Source organism: Aethalodelphis obliquidens, unplaced genomic scaffold, assembly GCF_003676395.1.
Source record: "Aethalodelphis obliquidens isolate GAN/ISIS:26980383/991018 unplaced genomic scaffold, ASM367639v1 scaffold116, whole genome shotgun sequence".
Lineage (NCBI taxonomy): Eukaryota > Metazoa > Chordata > Mammalia > Artiodactyla > Delphinidae > Aethalodelphis > Aethalodelphis obliquidens.
In genome coordinates, this window is record NW_020838060.1 from 26,515 (window position 1) to 52,838 (window position 26,324).

Here is a 26,324-nt window from a genome sequence, read left to right on the forward strand (position 1 = left end):
GGAAAATATATAAGATCATTTCTTATCAATTAAATATCTTCAAAAACATGGGACAGTTTAAAGAAAAGTAAAAACCTTAGATTTGGGGTTTATAATATATGCAAAGTAAAATGCATAAGGACAATAGCGTAAAGGCAGGCAGGTGAGAAATGTGAAGAGGAATGACATCACTTGAAGGCAGGCTGTGATAAGGTAGAAATGTAGTCTACCTTAAATAAGCTTAAAGTAGTCGCTGAAATAACAAAAGAGTTATAGCTAATAAGACAAAGTAAGGTGAGAGAATGGAACCATATGTAAAACCATGTAAACTCTCTTATAGAACAGTTGCCCTTCTGGCACTCCACCCATACACATGTGTACAAGAATGATGAGTGCAGTATTGTTTGTAATAATAAAAGCATAGAAACAAATTAATTTCAAAGGTATATGTAAAGGGTTCAATAAATACTAGTACAAACAATGGATAAAACTTCACTGTTAAAAGGAACCCAGAGGGTAACGATGAGCTGACGACTACCCTCTTTCCAGGAATCCTGGATTCCAGGTGACCTGTGTCCTTCGGGGGTCTTCTGTGAGGATCAGAAGAGCAGCAGTGATCTTGGCTTAGGTTCTCTTGCTGTGGACAAGACACGGGTGACAAGAAAAGTAACGGAGACCTTCCTCTGAGTTTACGTAGAAATGATGTACGAGGCAGAAATAACTGCAAACCCTTAAATTACATATTGAAAAGGCCACGAAGGCGTCCCTGGGTGGACTCGAACCACCAACCTTTCGGTTAACAGCCGAACGCGCTAACCGGTTGCGCCACAGAGACTCGAGGAAGCATCTCCTTTCATCTATGTAGAACGTAAGCAGTCCCAAGGTAGGCGGAGCCACCCGCCTTTCGCAGGACAGCGGCGACGGCTCCAAAGGCTCGGACAACGGGAGAGGAGGAGTCGACGCAGCGTGCTCCTTCCGGCGGGGGAGCTGTGCGTCGGGCTATCCCGAAGGCCCAAGGGCAGCCGAGCGTCCCCGCCGCGCCTTGCTCCACACCCGCCGCAGATATCGGCGCCCCGGAGGCGCCCCCGGGCCTGAGCTGGGGGGGACGGAGGGAAGCTGCGTGCCCGATGGGTTCCGTGACAGCTCCCCGTTTGCTCCGCCTTCACTCGACCATCTCCCCAGCTGGGCAGCGGTTTAGTAGATGTGGTCGGCTTGGCTGCAGCGGGAAGGAGATCAGCTCCAAAGAGCAAATGTGAAAAGGAGCGAAAGAAAGCAGAGGCATGGATGAGACAGACCTCCCAGGAAGCCTGTGAGGCACAGGCCGGATCTTGAGAGATTAAAATTGTTTTTATTAAGTAACTGAATAGGGAGGGAGAACCGGAGAAGGGCGTGAAAGAGAGAAAAGCACGAGCATGTGTGTCTAAGAATTAAACAGCAAAAATAATGTGAAAATATTTATGTCAAAGAAATTACCTGTTGGCCTCTGGTGCATCGTGACTGTACAGTGATTAGTGCTGTGTTGTGGCTGCATCAACTTCGGTTCAAATCAAAGTTACAGCAAGTTCGTGTCTATGACCTGTCTTTCGGTTTGCTTTTAATGTCAGCACCAGCTGCGCCCTTTAGCAGCGTTCAGAGAGCAGTTTACTGCTGGCCGCCGAGCGCGATGCGGTGAGAAGAGCAGTAAATCCCACAGTGCACAAACCCGCGGGCGCCGGTCAAAGCGAAACCTAGGACGGTTCCTTGTCTCACTGTTGAGCAGGACATATCCCCAAAGTTGAAATACCGCCTCTCAAGGATCCTTGTCTGTATCTTCCACTAATAAAATAGTGTGGTCATAGCCGTTTTACTGTTAAAGATAATTCAAATACCAGTGAGGGTCGTTACACTAAAGGAGAACGAGTTTTTAATGAGTTTACAGTAAAATGCGAACTAGTTGTTCATTGTCTACACCAGCTTGCCTTCGTTCACCAGTCACTAATTTTGAACTATAGTTCACGTAGAGTTAAAAGCACATATCTTTATGCAAGGCAGAAATAGAGACACAGATGTAGAGGACAAATGTATGGCCACCAAGGGAGAAAAACCTAGAGGGGGGGAATGGATGAACTTGAATATTGGGATTGACATATATACACTAATTTGTATAAAAAACTAACAAGTTGTGGAATTTTAGCAAACGTAATCATCACCCAGATCAAGTTATAGAAAATTGCCATGATCCCAGAAATATACTCAGTCCCTTTCCAGGCAATTGTTACCCTATCTCATTTAGTTAATTACTATTGTGAGGTCTATTGCCGAAATTACTATTGCCTGCTATTGAAATTCAAATGAATGAATGCATTTTTTTGTATCTGGCTTTTTACATACAACATTATGTTCATTAAACATAACCATATTATTGTGTATATCACTTCTTAATTTTGGTATTATTGGAGTAATTCTGGTGTTATTGTTTTCAATGAATATTCTTGGTGCATTGATGAATATTCTATACCAATCTTTTTGTATACTTATGCATTCATGGAAGTACTGCAACTGCTGGGTCGTGGAGTAGGTACAAGATTAACTTTATTAGAAACTGACAAACAGTGCCCTAGAATGTTTTCAAACCAGCAACTACAGTTGCAGTTTCTGTGCATTCTTGTCAGCATTTGGTGTACTAATTCTTTTAGATATAGCCATGCTGGAGGGTGTGTAATGATACCTCCTTATAGTACTAATGTGCATTTCCCTAATGAATAAAAATGTCAGGAATATTTTCTTATAACTTCTGGCCGTTAAGATATCTTCCTTTGTGATCCAGGACGACCCTGGCTTCGCCTTTCCAGGAAAAGGAAACAGGGTCAGGTGGTCGGTCGCTGTGGTGCAGGTGGATCCTTCCGAGGCAGCTTTCGGAGACAGAGACCCAGGCTCAGTGTGTTCCCAGTGGCGACACGTGCAGATCCAATGACTGGCACAGCATCAGCGGAGAGTGCCCGGCCTCCCAGGCCTTTGCCATCTCCACACACTCATCAGTTGAGCAAGGATGGAATATATTGTTTACATATTCTCTTTCATTTGAGTCATATTCATTTCGCTGAGTAATTTGACTTTTCAGTTCATCTCACTACCACAAACGGAAAACTGTTATCGGTGCCATAATCAGAAGGTAGGTGTAAAAATGAATACCAAAAGGATGGCGATCCAGGCAACTTCTCCAACTGCTCTTGATTCAAATCCCTGTGGTCTGGGCTTCCCTGGTGGCGCGGTGGTTGAGAGCCCGCCTACCAATGCAAGGGATATAGGTTCGTGCCCCGGTCCGGGAGGATCCCACATGCTACGGAGCGCCTGGGCCCGTAAGCCGTGGCCGCTGAGCCTGCGCGTCCGGAGCCTGTGCCACAGCAGTGAGAGCCCCGCGTACCGAAAAAAAAAAAAAAAAAATCCCTGTGGTCTCTACCAGACAATGAGCGTGTTTTCCTTTTTCCCTTGGACACTCACGCTGAAGACCTATTGGGACAAATGTTGCTTCCACTTTAGGACAAGAGGATAGCCAGGGAGAGGATGTGGACCAAGTGTGCAGAGGCAGCGGGTAGAGTACATAGATGAGACGGAGCTGAGGCTGTGGGTCCCTCCTTCTGGAGCCACCGCTGAAAGGTGGTTAGTCTGATGGGCCGGGCTGAGGGTGGGTTTATGAGAGGGTGTGGGGGTGGATGGGAGAGGTTTGGAGGGTCTTCGCTTGAATTCCTTTGGGGAGAGCAGTTTAGAAGAATGACAAAGGGCGGGTGGAGGGGAGGGTGGTGATCCTGAGCGAACACTGGAGGGGTGGGAGCCTGCACTGGTGCCTGCAGGGTGTGTTCCCCTAGTTACCTGACAAAAGAGTTGTCATGATCTTGAAGGTGCTTTCCCCAGGGTGTAAGGCTTATCCACTGCACTTCTGAAAAGCTGATGGCTGCGATTTCCCCACCTGTGGGAGGGAATTGGTGCTGGTTGTGGGGGGGCGGGGGTTTGAGTTGCCGCTCTCTCCTGATATCCCTTGGTTCATGGCAGACGACGTCTCTTCTGTGATGCCTCACTGTGCTACGCCGACCCAGGGCAAGAGGCGCGCCACACTGTGTTCAACTGCCTCGGAATTTCGGTGAGCAGCCGCATCTTCCTGGCCCTCCTATTTCGTGACCAAAGTGTATGGATGGGTCCTGCTTCTTGCGCCAAGCCTCCTGACTGTCCTGTCTGTGTGTCCGTGTCCATGTGTGGCACTTTGCTGGGGAGGCCCGCTGGCTGGCAGGCACCAGCAAGAAAGAAGCCACACCACAGGGGTGGTGAAAAAACATGGGAGACCTTGCCCGGAAGCCTCGCGCTCCACAGTCCCTTTGGGGCAGGTCAGAAGGAGGTACCGCTTCCGGGAACATGGAGGCCAGAGGCCTGCCTTCACAAGGAGGCTCCCGGGACCAACGGCGCTTTCCCTTCCAGGCCTAGCCAACTCCATGGCCTCTCATAAGGCTTCCCCTTCTCCCGCCTCCTTCTCTACCCCAGCTGTGTTCTTCGGGAGTGTAAGTCACCCCTCCCAACAAGCAGGAATGTCCCAACATACCTCTAGTGATAGGGAAAGGAGTTGGATCAACGTTTTCTAACAAGAGGAAGAGAGAGCACTTGTGGTGGTAGGAGGCAACACCTTCTTTGTTGGTTCTCTTGGCAGACACAAGGGCCCGGAATTGAAGCTCCTCATTGAGGGATTGGGTGGCATAGCCCAGGAACCTGGCCAGGTAGGCATCTCTCCCACTGCTCCTTAGGGAACAGCAGGAAATCCTGCGGCGTCCACTCTTACCCAGAAGAGATGCCCAGAAAATGCTCCAGTAGAGCCCAGAATCTGTGCACTGAACCACTTTGGAGTGACGCTCCCATTGTCGGTTCTTCCCTCAGTGGACCTTGGACAGTGGAGAAATGATTGAAGAGGATATGCCCTTCAATGGCAGTAAAAATTCTACTTTTCTCTGACTTGCCTCACTGTGCCCCTCCACTCCCCCAGTCTAGCATCTCTAGGATAGAAGGCACTGGTTTTCTTTCCTGGCCGATTTTTTGGTCCATGGCTCCTTTACCTTTAATGGATATTTATTCTCATATTCACAAGTTATAGTAGAAAGGCATTCATATGAGCCTTTCCCAATGCTGTAGTTTGAAACCACCCCAATGTTCATCATATGTGAAATAGTTTTACATTAGTGTAATGCTTATCATTAACACCAAAATTAAGGTGTGAGAAACACAAATATATATATATATATAAAACATAATAAAGTTGCTTGATAATAGCTAGATAGAAACGTGTATATTCAGAAACGTGAACTTGAAGAAAGAGCAAGCCTAATTTGAGACGGAAGACATCAGAATTGTTTAAAGTATCAGGGGATGGGTGGGCATTACCTGGAAGGTGTTTCAGAGGGCCATGCTTGAATGACAAAAAATTTCTATGTCGTGATCCTGGTGATGATTACACATTTCAATATTCAAGTAGCTGCCCATTAATGATATGTGTATTTTGTTCTGTGAACACACTTTAATAATTTCCTTTTAGGGTAAAAATTGGAGGTCGGATGTCAGAGAATCCAGTGAAGACGATGACTGGATTGGAGTACATTGTAAACTGTTTATTTAAATAAAGTCTGGAGCCCAGATCCCATTTGGAATTGCAGGGAGATTCTGAAGATTCAGATCACTCCCCAAAGGAGAGCCATTCGTACCACCCTTGATCATGACAGGAGTGACCCTTCCAAATGAAACTAAGATAAAATTCGAGGTTGAATTTTGTACATGAGCCAATCAGAGTTTTATGGAGCCCAAGGCTTTGTGTGCAGTGTCCAATGAAGCTAAGACTTAAGCTTTGCTTTTACCATTTGTCTTAGTGTTCTGTCTGTCCATTTTTTTCTTTTTTTTTTCAGTATAGTTTTTAGCGCTTGTTATCATTGGTGGATTGGATTTGGTTTTTGGTTTGGTTGCTCTCTTCTTTCTTTCTTTCTTTTTTTTCTTTTGTTTATTACTTTTTAATTTTTAACAATAATTTTTGTTTTTTATTTTAATAACTTTATATATTTTATTTTATTTATCTTCTTTTTTCCTTTCTTTTTTTTCCCCTTTTCTTCTGAGCCATGTGGCTGACAGGGTCTTGGTGCTCCGGCTGGGTGTCAGGCCCAAGCCTCTGAGGTAGGAGAGCTGAGTTCAGGACATTGGTCCACCAGAGACCTGCCCACATAATATCAAATGGTGAAAGCTCTCCCAGAGATCTCCATCTTAATGCTAAGACCCAGCTCCACTTATGACCAGCAAGCTACAGTGCTGGACACCCTATGCCATACAAATAACAGGACAGGAACACAACACCACCCATTAGCAGAGAGACTGCCTAAAATCATAATAAGTTCACAGACACCCCAAAACACACCACCAGACACAATCCTGCCCACCAGAAATACAAGATCCAGCCTGATCCACCAGAACACAGGCACCAGCCCCCTCCACCAGGAAGCCTACACAACCCACTGAACCTTCCTTACCCACTGGGGGCAGACACCAAAAACAATGGGAACTACAAACCCGCAGCCTGTGAAAGGGAAACCCCAAACATGGTAATTTAAGCAAAATGAGAAGACAATGAAATACACAGCAGATGAAGGAGCAAGGTAAAAACCCACCAGACCAAACAAATGAAGAGGAAATACGCAGTCTACCTGAAAAAGAATTCAGAGTAATGATAATAAAGGTGATCCAAAATCTTGGAAATAGAATGGAGAAAATATAAGAAACGTTTAACAAGGACCTAGAAGAACTAAAGAGCAAATGAACAATGATGAACAACACAATAAATGAAATTAAAAATTCTCTACAAGGAATCAATAGCAGAATAACTGAGGCAGAAGAACGGATAAGTGACCTGGAAGGTAAAATAGTGGAAATAACTACTGCAGAGCAGAATAAAGAAAAAAGAATGAAAAGAATTGAGGACAGTCTCAGAGACCTCTGGGACAATATTAAACACAGCAACATTCGAATTATAGGGGTCCCAGAAGAAGTAGAGAAAAAGAAAGGGACTGAGAAAATATTTGAAGAGATTATAGTTGAAAACTTCCCTAATATGGGAAAGGAAATAGTCAATCAAGTCCAGGAAGCAGAGAGAGTCCCATACAGGATAAATCCAACGAGAAACATGCCAAGACACATATTAATCAAACTATCAAAAATTAAATACAGGGCTTCCCTGGTGGCGCAGTGGTTGAGAGTCTGCCTGCCGATGCAGGAGACACGGGTTCGTGCCCCAGTCCGGGAAGATCCCACACGCCGCGGAGTGGCTGGGCCCATGAGCCATGGTCGCTGAGCCTGCGCATCCAGAGCCTGTGCTCTGCAACAGGAGAGGCCACAACAGTGAGAGGCCCATGTACTGCAAAAAAAAAAAAAAAAAAAAAAAAAAAAATACAAAGAAAAAATATTAAAAGCAGCAAGGGAAAAGCAACAAGTAGCATACAAGGGAATCCCCATAAGGTTAACAGCTGATCTCTCAGCAGAAACTTGGCAAGCCAGAAGGGAGTGGAAAGACATACTTAAAGTGATGAAAGGGAAAAACCTATAACCAAGATTACTTTACCCAGCAAGGATCTCATTCATATTTGAAGGAGAAATTAAAACCTTTAAAGACAAGTAAAAGCTAAGAGAATTCAGCACCACCAAACCAGCTTTACAACAAATATTAAAGGAACTTCTCCAGGCAGGAAACACAAGAGAAGGAAACGATCTACAAAAACAAACCCAAAACAATTAAGAAAATGGTAATAGGAACATACATATTGATAACCACTTTAAATGTAAATGGATTAAATGTTCCAACCAAAAGACAACTGGCTGAATGGATACAAAGACAAGACACATATATATGCTGTCTACAAGAGACCTACTTCAGACCTAGGGACACATACAGACTGAAAGTGATGGGATGGAAAAAGATATTCCATGCAATTGGAAATCAAAAGAAAACTGCAGTAGCAATTCTCATATCAGACAAAATACACTTTAAAATAAAGACTATTACAAGAGACAAAGAAGGACACTACATAATGATCAAGGGATCAATCCAAGAAGAAGATATAACAATTGTAAATATTTATGCACCCAGCGTAGGAGCACCTCAATATATAGGCAAATGCTAACAGCCATAAAAGAGGAAATCAACAGTAACACAATAATAGCAGAGGACTTTAACACCCCACTTTCACCAATGGACAGATCATCCAAAGTGAAAATAAATAAGGAAACACAAGCTTTAAATGATGCATTAAACAAGATGTATTTAATTATATTTGTAGGACATTCCATCCAAAAACAACAGAATACACTATCTTCTCAAGTGCTCATGGAACATTCCCCAGGACGGACCATATCTTGGGTCACAAATCAAGCCTTGGTAAATTTAAGAAAATTGAACTCTTATCAAGTGTATTTTCTGACTACAATTCTATGAGACTAGGTATCAATTACAGGAAATAATCTGTAAAAATTACAAACACATGGAGGCTAAACAATACACTACTAAATAACCAAAGATAACTGAAGAAAGTAAAGAGGAAATAAAAAATACCTAGAAACAAATGACAATGAAAACACAAAAACCCAAAACCTATGGGATGCAGCAAAAGCAGTTCTAAGAGGGAAATTTATAGCAATACAATCCTACTTCAAGAAACAAGGAACTTCTCAAATAAACAACCTAAACTTACATCTAAAGAAATTAGACAAAGAAAACAAACAACCCCCCCCCAAAGTTGGCAGAAGGAAAGAAATCATAAAGATCAGTTCAGAAATAAATGAAAAAGAAATGAAGGAAACAATAGCAAAGATCAATAAAACTAAAAGCTGGTTCTTTGAGAAGATAAACAAAATTGATAAACCATTAGCCAGATTCATTAAGAAAAAAAGGGAGAAGACTCAAATCAACAGAATTAGAAATGAAAAAGGAGAAGTAACAACTGACTCTGCAGAAATACAAAGGATCATGAGAGATTACTACAAGCAACTCTATGCCAATAAAATGGACAACTTGGAAGAAATGGACAAATTCTTAGAAAAGCACAACCTTCCAAGAATGAACCGGGAAGAAATAGAAAATATAAACAGACCAATCACAAGCACTGAAATTGAAACTGTGATTAAAAATCTTCTAAAAAACAAAAGCCCAGGACCAGATGGCTTCACAGGCAAATTCTATCAAATATTTAGAGAAGAGCTAACATCTATCCTTCTCAAACTCTTCCAAAATATAGCAGAGGGAGGAATACTCCCAAACCCATTCTATGAGGCCACCATCACCCTGATACCAAAACCAGACCAAGATGTCGCAAAGAAAGAAAACTACAGGCCAATATCACTGATGAACATAGATGCAAAAATCCTCAACAAAATACTAGCAAACAGAATCCAACAACACACCATATACCATGATCAAGTGGGGTTTATCCTAGGAATGCAAGGATTCTTCAATATACGCAAATCAATCAATGTGATAAACCATATTAACAAATTGAAGGAGAAAAACCATCTCAATAGATGTAGAAAAAGGTTTCAACAAAATTCAACACCGATTTATGATAAAAACCCTCCAGAAAGTATGCATAGAGGGAACTTACTTCAACATAATAAAGGCCATATATGACAAACCCACAGCCAACATCGTTCTCAATGGTGAAAAACTGAAACCATTTTCACTAAGATCAGGAACAAGACAAGACTGCCCACTCTCACCACTAATATTCAACATAGTTTTGGAAGTTTTAGCCACAGCAATCAGAGAAGAAAAAGAAATAAAAGGAATCCAAATCAGAAAAGAAGTAAAACTGTCACTGTTTGCAGGTGACATGATACTACACATAGAGAATCCTAAAGATGCCACCGGAAAACTACTAGAGCTAATCAATGAATTTGGTAAAGTAGTAGGATACAAAATTAACGCACAGAAATCTCTTACATTCCTATATACTAATGATGAAAAATATGAAAGAGAAATTAGGGAAACTCTCCCATTTACCATCGCAACAAAAAGAATAAAATACCTAGGAATAAACCCACCTAAGGAGACAAAAGACCTGCATGCAGGAAACTATAAGACACTGATGAAAGAAATTAAAGACGATAGAAACAGATGGAGAGGTATACCATGTTCTTGTATTGGAAAAATCAATATTGTGAAAATGATTATATTACCCAAAGCAAACTACAGATTTAGTGCAATCTCTATCAAACTACCAATGGCATCTTTTACAGAACTAGAACAAAAAACTTCACAATTTGTATAGAAACACAAAAGACCCCGAATAGCCAAAGCAATGTTGAGAAAGAAAAACGGAGCTGGAGGAATCAGGCTCCCTGACTTCAGACTATACCACAAAGCTACAGTAATCAACACAGTGTGATACTGGCACAAAAACAGAAATATAGAGCAGTGGAACAGGATAGAAAGCCCAGAGATAACCCACGCATATATGATCACCTTATCTTTGATAAAGGAGGCAAGAATATACAATGGAAAAAAAGCAGCCTCTTCAATAAGTGGTGCTGGGAAAACTGGACAGCTACATGTAAAAGAATGAAATTAGAACACTCCCTAACACCATACACAAAAATAAACTCTAAATGGATTAAAGACCTAAATGTAAGGCCAGATACTCTTAAACTCTTAGAGGAAAACATAGGCAGAACACTCCATGACATAAATCACAGCAAGATCATTTTTGACCCACCTCCTAGACAAGTGGAAAGAAAAACAAAAATAAACAAATGGGAACTAATGAAACTTAAAAGCTTTTGCACAGCAAAGGAAACCATAAACAAGACGAAAAGACAACCCTCAGAATGGGAGAAAATATTTGCAAATGAAGCAACTGACAAAGGATTAAGCTCCAAAATTTACAAGCCGCTCATGCAGCTCAATATCAGAAAAACAAACAACCCAATCCAAAAATGGGCAGAAGACCTAAATAGACATTTCTCCAAAGAAGATATATAGATTGCCAGCAAACACATGAAAGAATGCTCAACATCATTAATCATCAGAGAAATGCAAATCAAAACTACAATGAAGTATCACCTCATACTGGTCAAATTGCCATCATCAAAAAATCTACAAATAATAAATGCTGGAGAGGGTGTGGAGAAAAGGGGACCCTCTTGCACTGCTGGTGGGAATGTAAATTGATACAGCCACTATGGAGAACAGTATGGAGGTTCCTTAAAAATCTAAAAATAGAACTACCATATGACCCAGCAATCCCACTACTGAGCATATACTCTGAGAAAACCATAATTCAAAAAGAGTCATGTACCAAAATGTTCATTGCAGCTCTATTTACAATAACCAGGACATGGAAGCAACCTAAGGGTCCCTCAACAGATGAACGGATGAGGAAGATGTGGCACATATATACAATGGAATATTACTCAGCCATAAAAAGAAACAAAATTGAGTTATTTGTAGTGAGGTGAATAGACCTAGAGACTGTCATACAGAGTGAGGTAAGTCAGAAAGAGAAGAACAAATATCGTATATTAATGCATATATGTGGGATCTAGAAAAATGGTACAGATGATCCAGGTTTTGAAGAACCTAGGGGCAGGACAGGGGTAAAGACATAGACGTAGAGAATGGACTTGAGGACACGGGGAGGGGGAAGGGGAAGTTGGGACGAAGGGAGAGAGTGGCATGGACATATATACACTACCAAATGTAAAATAGATAGCTAGAGGGAAGCATCCGCATAGCACAGGGAGACACAAAGCTTGGTGCTTTGTGTCCTCCTAAAGGTGTGGGATAGGGAGGGTGGGAGGGAGACGCAAGAGGGAGGAGATATGGGGTTATATGTGTATGCATAGCTGACTCACTTTGTTACACAGCAGAAACTAACACACCATTGTAAAGCAATTATACTCCAATAAAGATGTTAAAAAATAATAAAATCTGTTTCTTTTTGTGTAGAAAAGCCTCACTGCTGTTTGAAATATTTCAACAACAACAACAAAAATCCCTATATGACTACACCATTTCCGTCGTCGAAGCCACACACGAGTTTCATTTAGAGCTTGAACCTGATCTTTAGGTATTTTCTCTTAAATGGTGAGACGTGGTTTAAGTGCAGAGCGCTTCAGCCTAGTGCACTGTTGGGTTGACCTCCGTTCTCCTGACTTTACTCCGTTTGGTGACTAAAGAGTTGTTCTGGTAACAGATACAACGCAGAAAAAAAGGGGAACACTGCCGTGACTCGGATTCGAACCGAGGTTGCTGCGGCCACAACGCAGAGTACTAACCACTATACGATCACGGCGCGCTACTGAGCCGGCGGCGAGGCTAGTTTTTGCGCTACTACTTTTAATATAAATTGATTCCCATTATTTAGCTGTTCTGTTGTTGGAAACTGCAAGTATTCGTGAGTTTCCCTCTCGTCTTGCCTCCGTTATTCCCTTCGCATTCTGATGCATTTCTCATCTCCCCTGCGTCCAGCCGGTGCCTCAGATCAGGTCTCCTGGGAAGTATCTTTGCTTTGTCCTTGCCTCCCTTGCTTCATTCCCTCCTCCTTACATTTCCTCTTTGACCAACCCTCCCCACCGCCTTCTTCCGGCTCCCGGCCCACCTACCTTGGCTGAGCTGAGGGAGGGCAGCCCCAGTGGCTCAGACTGGCGGGTGAAGGCGGAGCAAAGAACCGAAAGAACCGTTATGAGCCCATGGGGCATTCAGCTTCCCTTGAGTCCCACTCGGCTCAAGCCCGGGGTGTCGCAGCCCCGGACGACTCCGGGGCGCTGGCATCTGCGGCGGGTGTGGAGCAAGGTGCGGCGGGGACGCTTGGCTGCCTTTCTGCCTTCGGAATCGCCCAACGCACGGCTTTCCCACGAGTTTCTCTGGTTTTCCGTGGCTTTGGAATCAATACAACTGTCCTGCGAAAGGCGGGTGGCTCCGCCTAAAGTGGAAGGCGTGCTTGCTCTCTGTGGGATGAGGTGGGGAAGCAGGGAGAGGGAAGGTAAGGTTCAGGTGTCTCTGTGGCGCAATCGGTGAGCGCGTTCGGTTATTAATCGTTAAAGGTAGGTGGTTCGAGCCCAGTCAGAGACGCCCCTCCTGGCTTTTTTAGGATGTAATTAAAGGGTTTGCAGTTATTTCTGTCTTGCACATCCTTTCACATAAACTTGAAGCTAGGCCTCTATTACCCTCCTTTTCACCTATGTCTTGTCCATAACAAGAGAACCTAAGCCGAGATCATCACTGATCCTCACAGAAGAGCTCTGAAGGAAACAGGTAGGTCACTTTGTCATCTCATCGTTACCCTCTGGGTTCCTTTTAACAGTGAAGTTTCGTCCCTTGTTTGTATTAGTATTTATTGAGCCCTTTACCTATAACTTTGAAATTAATTTGCTTATATGCTTTTATTATTACGAACAATACTGCAGTCATCATTCTTGTACACATGCCTATGGTTAGAGTGCCTGATGCACAATTGTTTTATGAGATAGACACGGTTTTTTGTAAACGGTTCCATTCTCTCCCCTTTGTTGGCTTATTAGCTATAACTCTTTATTTTGTTATTTCAGCAACTGCTTTAGGCTTTAGAGCAGACGTCTGTAACTTACCACAGCCTGCCTTCAAGTGATGTCTTCACTTTTCTCCCCTGCTTGCCTTTATGCTATCGTTGTCATGCATTTTACTTTGAGTATGTTATAAACCCCACAACCCAAGGTTATTACTTTTCTTTAAACTGTCCCATGTTTTTAAAGAGATTTAAATAATAAGGGGAAAATGGTTATATATTTTTCACGCAGATACCATTTCTGTTGTCCTTCATCCCTTCGTGCATATGGAGATTTCCCTCTGATGTGAGTTTCTTTCTTCCTGGAGGACTACTTTAACCTTTCTTGTGGTTTGGGTTGCTGGTGATGAAGTCTTTCAGCAATTGTATGTCTGTAAATATCGTTATTCACCTTTATTGTTGAAAGACTTTTTTGAGGATAGGAGCCATAGAATTCCATGTTGACTTTTTTCCCTCAGTTCTTTGAAGATATTGCTCCACTGTCTTTTTCACTTGCTGCAGTGCTTCTGATGAGAAATCTGACATTGTATTTATTTTCTGTATGTAGCATGTGTTATCCCTCTGGCTGCTTTTGAGATGTTTTTCCCAACTGATTTGAGCAATTTAATTATTATGTGACTAGGTGTGGTCTTCTTCATATTTATAGTGTTTGAGGATCATTTGACTCCTTGGATCAGTGGTTTATAATGTTAATTGTGGCTGGAAAATTTTCTGTCATTGCTTCTAAAAAATGAGTCTGATACAAAGCAAATCTGATACATGGTAGCAGTAGGTCCTGAGGAGGATCAGGAGACCCATGTAAAGCAACTACTCAGATGTTATAGGGAGACCTTCGAGCTTCTTCAGGTAAGTGGAGGTAACCTCCTTCATGTAACCTCCTCAAACAAGGGAGGAGGGGCTGCTTCTCAGGTAACCTGAGGCTTGGGGCAATTTAGGGTTTCAAGAGCCCCACCTTCATCAGAATCTATCCATAAGACCCCATCCCAATGATACCAGTCCTTCTTAATAAATTCCCTGACTTTAACATAAGAGATTCTGTGATATTGAAAATTCAGTTTAGGTTTAGTGTGCAGAGCTCGGGCCTACAGTGATACTACTAGACAAGGTTTGAAGGTTGTTTTGTTTTGTTTTAAATATGGTTATAGAATCTTTCAGGTCCCTAACCTAAATCTTGAGCTAGGAACTTAGAACCTTGAGCTCATCATTTTGTTTCCCCAATTCCTCCAGTTTACATGGAAGTAACCAACCCATCACACTCATATCTTCACTAAAATGTTCTTTGGCAGCAACTATTTGACCACTCTAATCCTTACTTTCTGTGAGAATCTAAATACAGGTGTCTGCAGACGATGATTTGAGAAAATGTTTTGCTACTGCATGCCATGAACTGAAAGTGGTCTCTGACATCAGGGTCATTAATAATTTCACATCTAGTCGGGTCCAAGATCCAATTCCAGATAATATGGAACCACTCCGTTTATCATCACTCAATTCTAACCAAGGGTGTCACTACCACAATGCTAAACCTAGAACAATGGCACTACACAAAGATGACCAGGAACTTCAGCATCCTGGATTTCTGCTACCACGCCACTTTCTTGTGCCCACGCCCACAAACTCAAACACACATCTTACTCCCTCCTCCCAAATATTAAACCAGGCATTTGTACTACCTAGGTTTTCAACAAAACAAGGCAAGGCTTGAACCACCTTGGAGGCCTCAGTGTTCTGTCTCACTTGCCTCACCATCCTCCTACTTCCTCTCATTAGATTTTCATTTATTCCTGCCCTCCTGCAGCATGTCCTTCTTCAAGCCCCTGGCCCTCTCTCTCAGGAACAGGAGGTAAATGGAGAATTAGGATATTGTTGACATTACTACAGGCTTGTTCCCTGGATAGACATCAACTCAAAGAAGAGCAATTTGTCCATCCCAGGGTATTTTGTAGGAAAAAAAGCTTAGAAAACTAACACTTGAATATTTGCTTTTTCCCTACAAAGAGAAATTTGAAGTGACACTGCTGGCAGCTGTGAAGTTAGCTCTGGGCGTTAAGCTAAAATGGAAGCCTTTGCATTCACCATGGGGCTGAGGAGAAATGGCAGTCAAACCTGGTTGGAAGGAGGCTTCTGAATCCATAAGACATATCACTTCCACCAAAGAGAAGTAATGTTTCCACTTCGCAGTTTGTAGATGGAATTTACAGAAGCTTTCATTCTGAGGGAGGTAAGGAACAAGTTATGGGAGGGCAGTTGACTGTCAGTCTAGCCTTGAAATCATTTAACTAACAGGTGTTCTCATGAGCCCCAAAATGTGTTCCATGACATGACCTCCTCAGTCATGTCTCCAATGTCTGAAGCCTCCCCAGGATCCCAAAGCTAGAGAAGTTTGAAAGAGGAGAGAATGAGAGAGACACAAGCCTAGGTTCTTGTAAGCACATTCTAGAGTATGGTACAAAGACTTCAGGGTCACCAGTCCCTTGGGCTACCAACTAAGTGGGTTTGGTGGCATAAACCTACCTGGAATCAAAGCTTCCTTTTGAATCTTTTCAGGTAGATTCCCTACATGGTTGAGTTTTGCTGTCATTTCAGCAGTTATCTCATCCTCTTTGCCCTTATCATTTAAATCTGATAACAAAAAGCCCTAATTAGTAGAGTGTTGGTGGACATAATAGAAATATTTTCATCTAAGCTCTGGAAATTAAAGGTAAAATTTGCCCTCAAAGTAGTTTTCTTATGTTGCCAGCATTTGGTTCTTTGTAACTGTGCAGGCTTGGTGTGCTCCAAACTTGTTTCCAGCTCTTGCTTAGTTCAGTGAGGTTAGATCTATCTCTAGAGTTCCTTTGGAGTCCAAGGATGCAAGATGTCTCTTATATTTCTTGTATTTCAAACATGACCTTTCTGAAAAGAGTACATTGTCTTTAAAAAAAAAAAAAAAAGGTGATTCTACCCAGTTTTTGAGGGAACATTTTTCACGTTGAGGCAACCTCTCCACTGTAGTGTCCCCACTCCTTTCTGAACTCAGTGCTGCCTGCTGTGTCCAAATTTAGGGCATGTGATGTCCAAAATTCAACTGCATTCTACACGAGGAGCAATATCTCCATGAGAGCTCAGCACTCCATAGGCTCTTGCTTTGGGGCTGTATCGCCTTTCCCTGGAAGAAAGGGCCCAGGATTTTCACAACCTGGATTCAGAATCCCACATCTCAGTCAGGACTCCTGATTTGAGAACAGAACACCAACTGAAAGTTTTCACCTCTTGGACCTTGGAGCTCCCGGAAGCTGCAGGAGCTAGGGGACGTGCACACATCAGAGGCATGAGACAGCTCCTTGCAAGCCAGGAACTGTGGGACTCCTCCCCTCCCCCACCTTTTCCTTCCTTTTCATGACATTGCTCTGCCAGGTCATTTCTTTCAAATTCCAGTGCCTCTTTCTTGCCTTTCTCTCAGAAATAGGAGCTCTCTCTGGCTCTTGTCACTTTGTTCTATTTGATCAAATTTCAAGTCTAATACTTTAACCAGGGCTTCATGTTTTAAACAGTCCCCTAGCCAAGGCTGAAGGTCTCAGGGCATTTGGCTGCTTTAAAATGGTGAAAATCTGTTCCAAGTCAGCCCTTGATTACATGTTTGAATTGGACAGAAGACCAGCCATGAAGCCAAGTGTCAGTTATTCACATCACTGGGCCACGACCTAGTGCAGGGCCAAGCCAAGGACCAGGAAACACAGACTACCATGATGACTCTGCTTTCTCTTCTTTCAACTTTGATTCTTTGTTTTGATGTAGATAATGATGTTTTCTAAGGGAGCAATTGCGTTTCTATCTTCCCAATACCTGTGTCATCTAGTTTCCTGTCTTTAATTTACTTTCATATGTGTGTATTTGTTTATTTATGCTGACCTACAGGTCATCAAGTGAGATATTTTACTCAGGATTAAGGAAAGCATAAAAGACAGAGAAGCTTCCTTAAGACAACTAAAGTTTGTTCCCTTGGTTGGTTCTTCTTACAGGAAAGTATCTCAGATGGAAAGCAGGCAGAAACTGCTTTTGTGAAAGACTTTCATGTATCCTTTTTCTCAAGGGTGTCTATGGAAGGACAAGGGAAAAAAATCAAGCGTGTCCTTGGATTCCTCTGGGATCCTGGATATAGAAGCTTGGTTACTACCCTATGTTGGGGAGAGGCACAGTTGAATATGAACCACAAATCAGGTTGCCTCAGACTGGAGCCAGGACCATTTAAGACCAAGCACCATTGTTACCTGTGTTATTAAAGCATGGATTCAGTAATTAAATGTTAAATAATCTAAATATATGAAAGTCACTTAACAGTTTCAGGGTGATTTAGAGTAGAACAATGCTGTGTACTGCCAGAAACTTGTCTTACTAATCTCCAGATTCTCAAAAAGACATTTCCAAAATACTTTTTAAAAATTTAATGAGGTTATCTTATTTTTTAAAAAACAGACTAAGCGCCACTATTACAAGGCAGCCACCTACCTGACAGCAGTGATACAGACAATTCTGGAAAGCTCTTGAGAATTATCCCCTACTTTTGATAATTTTCCACCTGCTCCCCTCATCCTCCCACCGCAGAAAGATTCTTCACCTTTTTGTTGAGTCAGAACCCTTTACAATGTTGGTAGGAATGTAAAATGGTGAAGCCACTATGGAAAACAGTATGGAAATTCTGCAAAAAAGTAAGAATAAGACTCTGCCATATGATCCAGCTATTCCACTTCTAGGTATTTGTCCAGAAAATACAAAACCAGTCATTGGAATAGATATATACACCCATACATACATCAAAGCATAATTTACAATAGCCAAGATAAGGAAACAACCCAAGTGTCCATCAACAGGTGAATGTATAAAGAAGATGTGGCATACATACACAATGGAGTACTATTGAGCCTTAAAAAAAAAGAAATCTTGCCATTTGCTACAACATGGGTGGACTTCAGGGTATTATATTAAGTGAAATAAGTCAGGTAAATAAAGACAAATACCGTGTGATTTTACCCGTATGTGGAATTAAAAAAAATTTAAATGAATGAACAAACCATACAAAAAGAAACACATAGGTACAGAGAACAGAGTAATGGTTACCAGAGGGGAAGGAGGAGGAGAGAGGGGAAGTGAGTAAAGTAAATTGTTATAAACAAACAAACGAAAATCCTAGCAGGAGAGAGAGCCAGGCAAGAAGCAAGGGGGCAGCTGCACTTCCCTGAAGGGTCTCTCCCAAGGTAGGTGGTTCCACTGGGCAGTGGACTCAAGACTCCACAGCCCACCAAAGCAACAAAGCAGAGTCCACAGGGCAGCAGGTCCTGGGGGGAATACCAGCATAGACATGTTCCTCCTACAAGCTCAAGGTGTGCCTGGCCTGCACTATCAGGAAGAGCGGAATAAATTTCCACCTGAAGCTTCTTATAGCCCGCAGAGAACAGGGCAAGAGGGACCTCCTCGCCAGGACAAAATCTTACCCTGGCCTTAGAGGACAGATACCACAAAAGCTGGTTTTGAGGGACATGGCAAAGAAGGAAGCAACAGCAGCCCAGTGATCTTGAGTTGAGATGTCTGCAAGTTACTCTCAAATGGTGTAGCAAATTATGTACATGGAGAGAGACTGAGAAAGCAAATGTGGGAAAATGTGCGTTTTGCTGAAGAATATATGCTGTTACTATTCTTGCAAATTTTCGTAGGTGTCAAAGTTTTGTGGGGTTTTTTGTTTTGTTTTTTTAAAGGAGTAATTCATACTCAGGTCCCGAGTTCTCTTTAGATGGACCCTGAAAGTGAGACTGTAGGTATCTGAAATGAAGGAAGGCATGGAGGCGAGGGGCTGCCCAGGATGCTCATCACACCTCCCCTCTCCCAGCCTGGGAGAAGCCTTGGACCTGGGGCCCACCTCACTGGCTTAAGGATTCAGTGCAGAGATCTACTGCATCTGCACCTTGGGGCACATAACACTTGTGAGGAGGAAGTGAAGATTGCTGGGTGCTGAGATGCCACAAAGAAGAAGGGAGAAAAACCAACACAACAAAACCTAAATCTCCCTGACCGGGAATCGAACCCGGGCCGCGGCGGTGAAAGCGCCGAATCCTAACCACTAGACCACCAGGGAGGTGCTCGCAAAAAGACTTGTAAGTGACGATACGAAGCCTATAATGAGTGTGTACTATCTCCCGTCCTCCTGTTCTGAGTGCCGCACCTCCCTCCAAGGAACTGTACCCGAAGAACGTTCCCTCCCTGCTTTCTCCAAAAGAGGAGCCCCACGCGAAAGGCCGAGCGCTCTGCGGGACAGTGGACGCGCCCGCGAGGCCCGCCGGGGCCGCAAGTCCCGAGCGAGTTGCCCCGTCTGGGCCGCACCTCAGAGCTGCCCTGGAGCCGCGCCTTTGCCAGGCGACCGCGTGTGGAGAGCAGGCCGCCGGGGCAGGGGCTGTAGAGACAGGAGGGGAGGCGCACGGGATGAGACCCCGGGATCCCCAACACCATAAAAGACTCCCGGCGGATGCAGGATCGGGGACGGCTGGACGGAAAACGCTTTCAAACAAGGCTGCGCGCCCAGACCTGGATTCCGGGTCTTCCCCTCACTACCTGCGGCGCCTGCCGTTCTCCCGCCTTAGATGACGCCAACTCCAGGTCCTAAGGCTCCGACCAAGAGTTGTCTCTCACGCAGAGTTTTCCTCAGACCCCACATGCAGTTAGTTAGGACTTCGTGTTTGCTTCTCGGTCCAGGTGGACTTTGGCCTACACAGTCCCTCCCTTTTGCGACTCTGGACTTGGGCAAACGACTCTCCTGATAAAGGCGGGGAAATCAGTGTAACGCTCGGCTCCCTCACCCTGAACCTCGGATGGGGGCGTTGGGCGACACTTGCGCTTTTTCCTGGGCTGCGTCCCTCTTCCGGGCCAGTCCTCGAGGCCAGGGCCGGGGCCGGGTGCCCTCAGCGCGCTTCTCTCGCCGGCTCTGGATGTCCGCGCCTTCCCTTGCGGCTGCAGGGAGGCTCCAGGGGCTGACTGATCGGGTTTGCGGGCCCCAGCGGCGCGGGTGTGTGTTTGTGGTCCCTCGGGGGCCCAGTGTCCCTCCGCCCCTGTCGGGGAAAGGACGACCGCCCCCTCGTCCTGTCCACGTGGGACGGCAGCGCGCCGGACGCGACCGAAAGACGGCGAATCCGTTCCTCTGGCTGCGCGTGGGAGGTGAAAACTGGAACCTGGAGGGGAGGGAAAAGGGGGAAAACCTCATGAAATGTCCTGATCTAAAGCTATTTTCAAGTCCGCCTCTTTGGGAACTCAGCCCTCCAGCGCTGGCGAGGATGCTGCAGTCCGGTCGCACCCTCGACGGCACTTGGAGTCGACGCGCAACAAGGCAGAGCCCCGCGGCTTGGGGGTCAGTGCGCATGCTGCCCGCGCCTTCCTCGGGGTCGCAGCACTTGAACCTCACGTGTGAAGGAAACGCGATGACCGCCACAATAAGAAAGAAGGAAAACAAAGACTGGAGAAAATGACACGTGCTTCCCCAAACTTGTAAAGCTTTACTTTTAAAGGAAACCAGACAGGGAGACACAGACACACAGACAGACAACGTTGCATTAAAGTCTTTCAGCAAAAAGAAAGTTGTCGGCCTGCTGGCCGTGTGTGAGGTGAACACGAAACCCCCTCCAGACACCGGCTTTCTGGGAAAACCGCCTTTACCTCTGTGTCTTCCTAGGTTAAAATTCGCTCTCCATGACCTGTTTGACCGGAACATTGTAAAAGGCAAATAAAAGACGTTTCAGACATTGTAAAAGGTAAAACAAAACTGTTCCTCAAGAAGAATATCAAGTACGCTGAGGGAGGAATGAACAGCCGTGAGATGGGCGTGGACCGCGCCTGCGTCCTCCGCGGCTTTCTGCTGGGCCTGGTCTTCAAACGAAGTCAATACAGGCCGGGAAGCGCGGCTCGGCCTGCGTTGACGTTCGATGTTTTTCCAACAGCCAAATGACCTGAGACGTCAGCCTTTGCTACGGTCCCTGCTAAACGTGAAAGTGTGATTAAAGTACTGGACTTCAACTAGACGACTAGAATAAGCCACAGCGGCAGGAACCTGAGGAAGCCCGTTTGCCGGGAGACGCCGGAGAAGGGCTTCTACGAAAGGGCTTTCGAGGAAGGAGCAGAGGGGAGGGAGGGGAGGGCGGGTCCTATGGTTCCCGGGTGGATTCGAAGCATCGATCATTTCCGAGAGCCCAGAGCACTGACCGCCTGCGCCGTGAAAAGGGCCACCGAGGCGCGGGTCCGCAGCCTTGGAGGGGTGGTGTCCACGCTGCTGGGATGCGAGGTTGCCTGGGGCTCAGGCTCACCTAACCCCCGGCTCCTGGGGCTTCCGGGAGCTGGAGGGTCCGCGGGGGCGATCCCTGCACTCGGTGCATAGCTGTGTGTTGGATGCGGGATCGGGAAGTGAAGCTGTGGGGGCCCCAGGGACCTCGCTTCGGGGGAGGCGAGGAGCCCTAAACGAGGGCCTCTCGGGAGCTGCAGTCTCCTTACCTGAGGGCTCGCCTGTGCTCCCAGGGTCCTTTGCTTTCGAAAATATTTGTGGCCAGTCATGGCAAGAGATACAATTCTTGAAAGTGTCCTTAAAAACCTGAGAAAGAGCTGTTTCCGTAGTGTAGTGGTTATCACGTTCGCCTAACACGCGAAAGGTCCCTGGTTCGAAACCAGGCGGAAACACGTCGATTCTTTTCTGAAACTAGCATTCACGTTTAAACACCAAAAAACGGGGCGAGTGGGATGGATTGAGGTAGCGCGTGCAGCTGTACTTTTATCCCCCCGAAATGCATGGGGAGTTCCCTTATTGCCTGAAAGCCTGCTCAGCACTAGCAACCATCCCTCCTTTGTCTGCTCTGTGTCACTTTGAAGACAAGGCCACAGACAGACCAAGAAGGGCCCAGGACAAAGCCAAGTTAAGGTTATCTTTACATTCGGAAATCCCCTCACCTTCTCATGTGGCGCCTAAATCTCCTCTAAACTCCGACACGTATATTGTCTCTGGAAACAAGAAGTTTATCCCTGTGAAGCTCACTTGCTTACCCCACCTCAGCACGCTTGCAGAACACGCTGATTTGCGTGACAGAACAAGAGAGACCGACCCAACTCCGCACCGGGTGCTCGACCCAAAGACACGTAGACGAATTTCAGGCTCCAGAATTGCAGCTGGTAGGGGCACGTAAAGGAGTCCTTACACGTGCCATTATCAGGAGAGCCCCTGTAGTGAGCTCAGAGATGAGGAAGTAGACGGAATCGCTCATCAGCCGCCGAGAGCCAAGTCAGCACCTGACACATAAGGAAACCGAGGTTCAGAAAGAGAACATGACCTTGGCTCTGCCGCACACAGCGCTAAAGCTAGACCAGGATGGAACCCAGCCACTTACCTTGCGGCCTGGCCTCAGAGCCCAAAACGTCTCCCAGGCGGGGAGTGGTGAAGCGTGATGAGCTGCATTCAGACCTGGGCTCTGGGAATCGCCTTTTTTTCTGCTCTCTGCATCTCTAAAATCTAACTTTTACTGGGGTAGACAGCCTATCTCCACTTTACTTAGTTATTCTGGGGTTTTATCTTGTTTCTTCATTTGGAACATATTCCTCTGTCACCTCATTTTGCCTAAGGTACTTTTTAAATTTCTATGTGTCTGGTAGGTTGTTTACATTTCCTGGCCTTGGAGAAGTGGCCATTTGTAGGCGACTTCCTGTGGGTACCAGCAGCACACTACCCCTCTCATCACCAGATCTATATGCTCTAGGGGTGCCCTGTATGTGGGCTGCATGGCTCCTTCTGTTGTGCCTGGCTGACCGCAGTGCATGGTCTGGTAGGATTAGTTGGTCCCCATCTCTTTGGTTGTCAGGCCCTGCCTTGTTTGGAATCTGCAGCCGCTACTTGGCACTGCCGGATCAAGAGGCAACTGGCTGTGGAACCCCTGTGGGGGGGGTGGGGGGGTAGTGCTGGCTCACTGGTGGGTGAAGCCAGGTGCTAGGGCTACTGCTAGTGCTGGCCCACTGGTGGGCAGGGCTGGGTCCTGGGGTTTGGCTGCAAGGCCCAGGAGTCCCAGAGCTGGTGTCAGACTGCTGGTGGGTGGGGCTGGTTCCCGACACAGCTGACTGTGGGGGTTCCGGGTGTCCTGATACTTGTGTTGGCCTGCTAGTGGGCGGGGCCAGGGTCCAGCCGGTCCCAGGGCTGGTGAAAACATGGGACATTTTAAAGAAAAGTAATAACCTTGGATTGTTATTATTTGGATGGTTATAAACCTTGGGTTTATAACATATGCAAAGTAAAATGCATGGCAACAAAAGTGTAAAGGCAGGCAGGGGAGAAATGTGAACTGGTATGACTTCACTTGAAGGCAGACTGTGGTAAGTTACAGATGTCTGCTCTAAAGCCTAAAGCAATTGCTGAAATAACAAGAGTTATAGCTAGTAAGTCAACAAAGGCAAGAAAATGGAATCATATACAAAACTATGTAGAATCTATGATAGAGCAATTGCTCTTCTGGCTTTCTACCCTATGGCCATGTGTACAAGAATGATGACAGCAGCATTACATGTAATAATAAAAGCATAGAACCAAATTAATTTCAAAGTATACGCAAAGGGGTAAATAAATACTATACAGACAATGGAAGAAACTTCATTGATTACAGGAATTCACAGGGTAGTGATGAGTCTACTCTTGAGGATTCCTCAATTCCCAGTGACCTGTTTTCCTCCTGAGCTCCTCTCGGAGGATCGATGATGATCTGGGTTTAGTTAGATCCTCCTGTTGTGCAAAAAATACAGGGTACAGGAACATAGTAGAAGAGGAGCCTACCTCGGCCTTTGAGGGAGAAAGTGTATAGAAAAGGGAGGACCCCGAGTCATAGATGCCAGGAAGATGCCTCCCAGAATAGGCTTGAACAAGCAACCTTTGAGTTAATAGCCTAACGCGCTAACCGGTTGCACCACAGAGATACCTTTAGGTCACTTTCTCTCTCTTCTCCCTCACTTCATCCCCAGCGAGAGCAAGCACGCCTTCCACTCTATGCCGAGGCACCCGCCTTTAACAGTGCAGTCGTACCTGCTCAAAAGAGCCCGGGAAAACCGGAGAAACCCGTGGGAAAGCCGTGCGTCGGGCGATTCCGAAGGCAGAAGGGCAGCCGAGCGTCCCCGCCGCGCCTTGCTCCACACCCGCCGCAAATGCCAGCGCCCTGCAGACGCCCGGGGCCACGAGCCCCCAGGCCTGAGCCAAGTGGGGCCCAAGGGAAGCTGAATGCCGGGTGGGCTCCGTGACGGCTCCCCGTTTGCTCCGCCTTCACCCGACCATCTGCCCCGCAGGTTTAGTAGGTGTGCTTGGTATGGCTGCGTCGGGAAAAAGATCAGGTCAAAAAAGAAACGTGAAAAGGAGCGAAAGCAAGCAGAGGCATGGATGAGACAGCGAGACCTCCCAGGAAGCCTGTGAGGAGGCTCGGGCCAGATCCTGAGAAATAAAAATTGCTTTTATTAAGTAGCAGAATGGAGAGGGAGAATCGGAGAAGAGCATGAAAGAGAGAAAAGCACGAACATCTGTAGGTGTCCAAGAATAAAACAGCAAAAGCAGTGTGGATATATTTACCTTCAAAAAATTACGGGAAGTGCAGTGACTGCCAGCCTGCCTGTGGCGCATCATGACCGTATGGTGGTTAATACTATGTGGTGGCCGCAGTAATCTCGGCTCAAATCCGAGCTATAGTAGGATGGTGTCTGTGACTGGTCTCTCGGTTTGCTTTTTTTTTTTTTAAACATCTTTATTGGATTATAATTGATTTACAATGGTGTGTTAGTTTCTGCTCGGTTTGCTTTTAATGCCAGCACCAGCTACGCCCCTTAAGAAGCGGTCAGAGAGCAGAGTATGCCGCCGGCCACACAGCGCGATGCGGTCAGAAGAGGAGTAAATCCCACGGTGCACAAACCTGCGCGTGGCGTTGTCTCACCTCTGAACAGAAAATGTCTCTAAGGGTGAAATACAGCCTCTCAAGGAGGCTTGTCTGTACGTTCCGCTAATTAAACAGTGCCGCCATTACCGTTTTTCTGGTAAAGATCATTCAAGTATCAGTGTTGGGTTTTTTTTCTAAACGAAAACGAGGTTTTAATGAGTTTACAATAAAATGCAAGCTAGTTGTCATCATCTACACCAGCTTGTCTCCATCCATCATCCACTAATTTTTATGGGAACAGTAAATCATTGAGTCCCTTCTCCAGTGCTTATGAAGAGAGCTGAATCAACGTTTTCTAACAACGGGAGGAGAGAGAACCTGCGGCGACAGGAGGCAACCCGTTCTTATGCTGGTTCTTTTGGCACAGCCCATTGAGGGGCCCGGCTCAGGAGCCTGGAATCGTCCCTCCTACTTGAGGGACCTGGGTCGCACGCGGCCACGGAACTGGCCAAGTTGGCGTCTCTCCCACTGCCTCTCAGGGAACAGCAGGAAATCCTGCGGGGTCCACTCTTACCCAGAAGAGACACCCGGGAAATGATCCAGCAGAAGCCCGGACCCTGCTCGATGGACCACTTCGGAGCGACACTTCTGTCGGCCAGTTCTTGAGAGGAGAAATCATTTAGGACGAGGCGTTCTTCAGTGTCTTGTCTCAGACAAGAGTGAAGGAGGGTGCTTCTTCCAAGAAGCTGGCAGTCCTGATACCTGTGGTCGCAGAGAGGCTTGTGGAGCAAGAGCGCCCTCTCTCGACCAGGGTTATCCAGCTGTTTCGGCCTCCGCCTCTTCCTCCTCTTCTCCTCCTTCCCCT

The 26,324-nt window shown here is 45.5% G+C and overlaps 5 non-coding genes across 5 annotated transcripts; 2 read left to right on the plus strand and 3 right to left on the minus strand.

Moving 5' to 3' along the window:
- Positions 1 to 740: 740 nt before the first annotated feature.
- On the minus strand, positions 741 to 814 carry TRNAN-GUU (transfer RNA asparagine (anticodon GUU)). The gene has a single exon. It is a non-coding gene; the product is annotated as a tRNA-Asn (tRNA).
- Positions 815 to 3,820: 3,006 nt separating this feature from the next.
- Positions 3,821 to 3,989, plus strand: LOC113615441 (U1 spliceosomal RNA). Its single transcript, XR_003431003.1, has one exon. It is a non-coding gene; the product is annotated as a U1 spliceosomal RNA (small nuclear RNA).
- Positions 3,990 to 12,239: 8,250 nt separating this feature from the next.
- On the minus strand, positions 12,240 to 12,311 carry TRNAH-GUG (transfer RNA histidin (anticodon GUG)). The gene has a single exon. It is a non-coding gene; the product is annotated as a tRNA-His (tRNA).
- Positions 12,312 to 19,599: 7,288 nt separating this feature from the next.
- TRNAE-UUC (transfer RNA glutamic acid (anticodon UUC)) lies at positions 19,600 to 19,671 on the minus strand. The gene has a single exon. It is a non-coding gene; the product is annotated as a tRNA-Glu (tRNA).
- Positions 19,672 to 22,177: 2,506 nt separating this feature from the next.
- Positions 22,178 to 22,250, plus strand: TRNAV-AAC (transfer RNA valine (anticodon AAC)). The gene has a single exon. It is a non-coding gene; the product is annotated as a tRNA-Val (tRNA).
- The last annotated feature ends 4,074 nt before the right edge of the window (positions 22,251 to 26,324 follow it).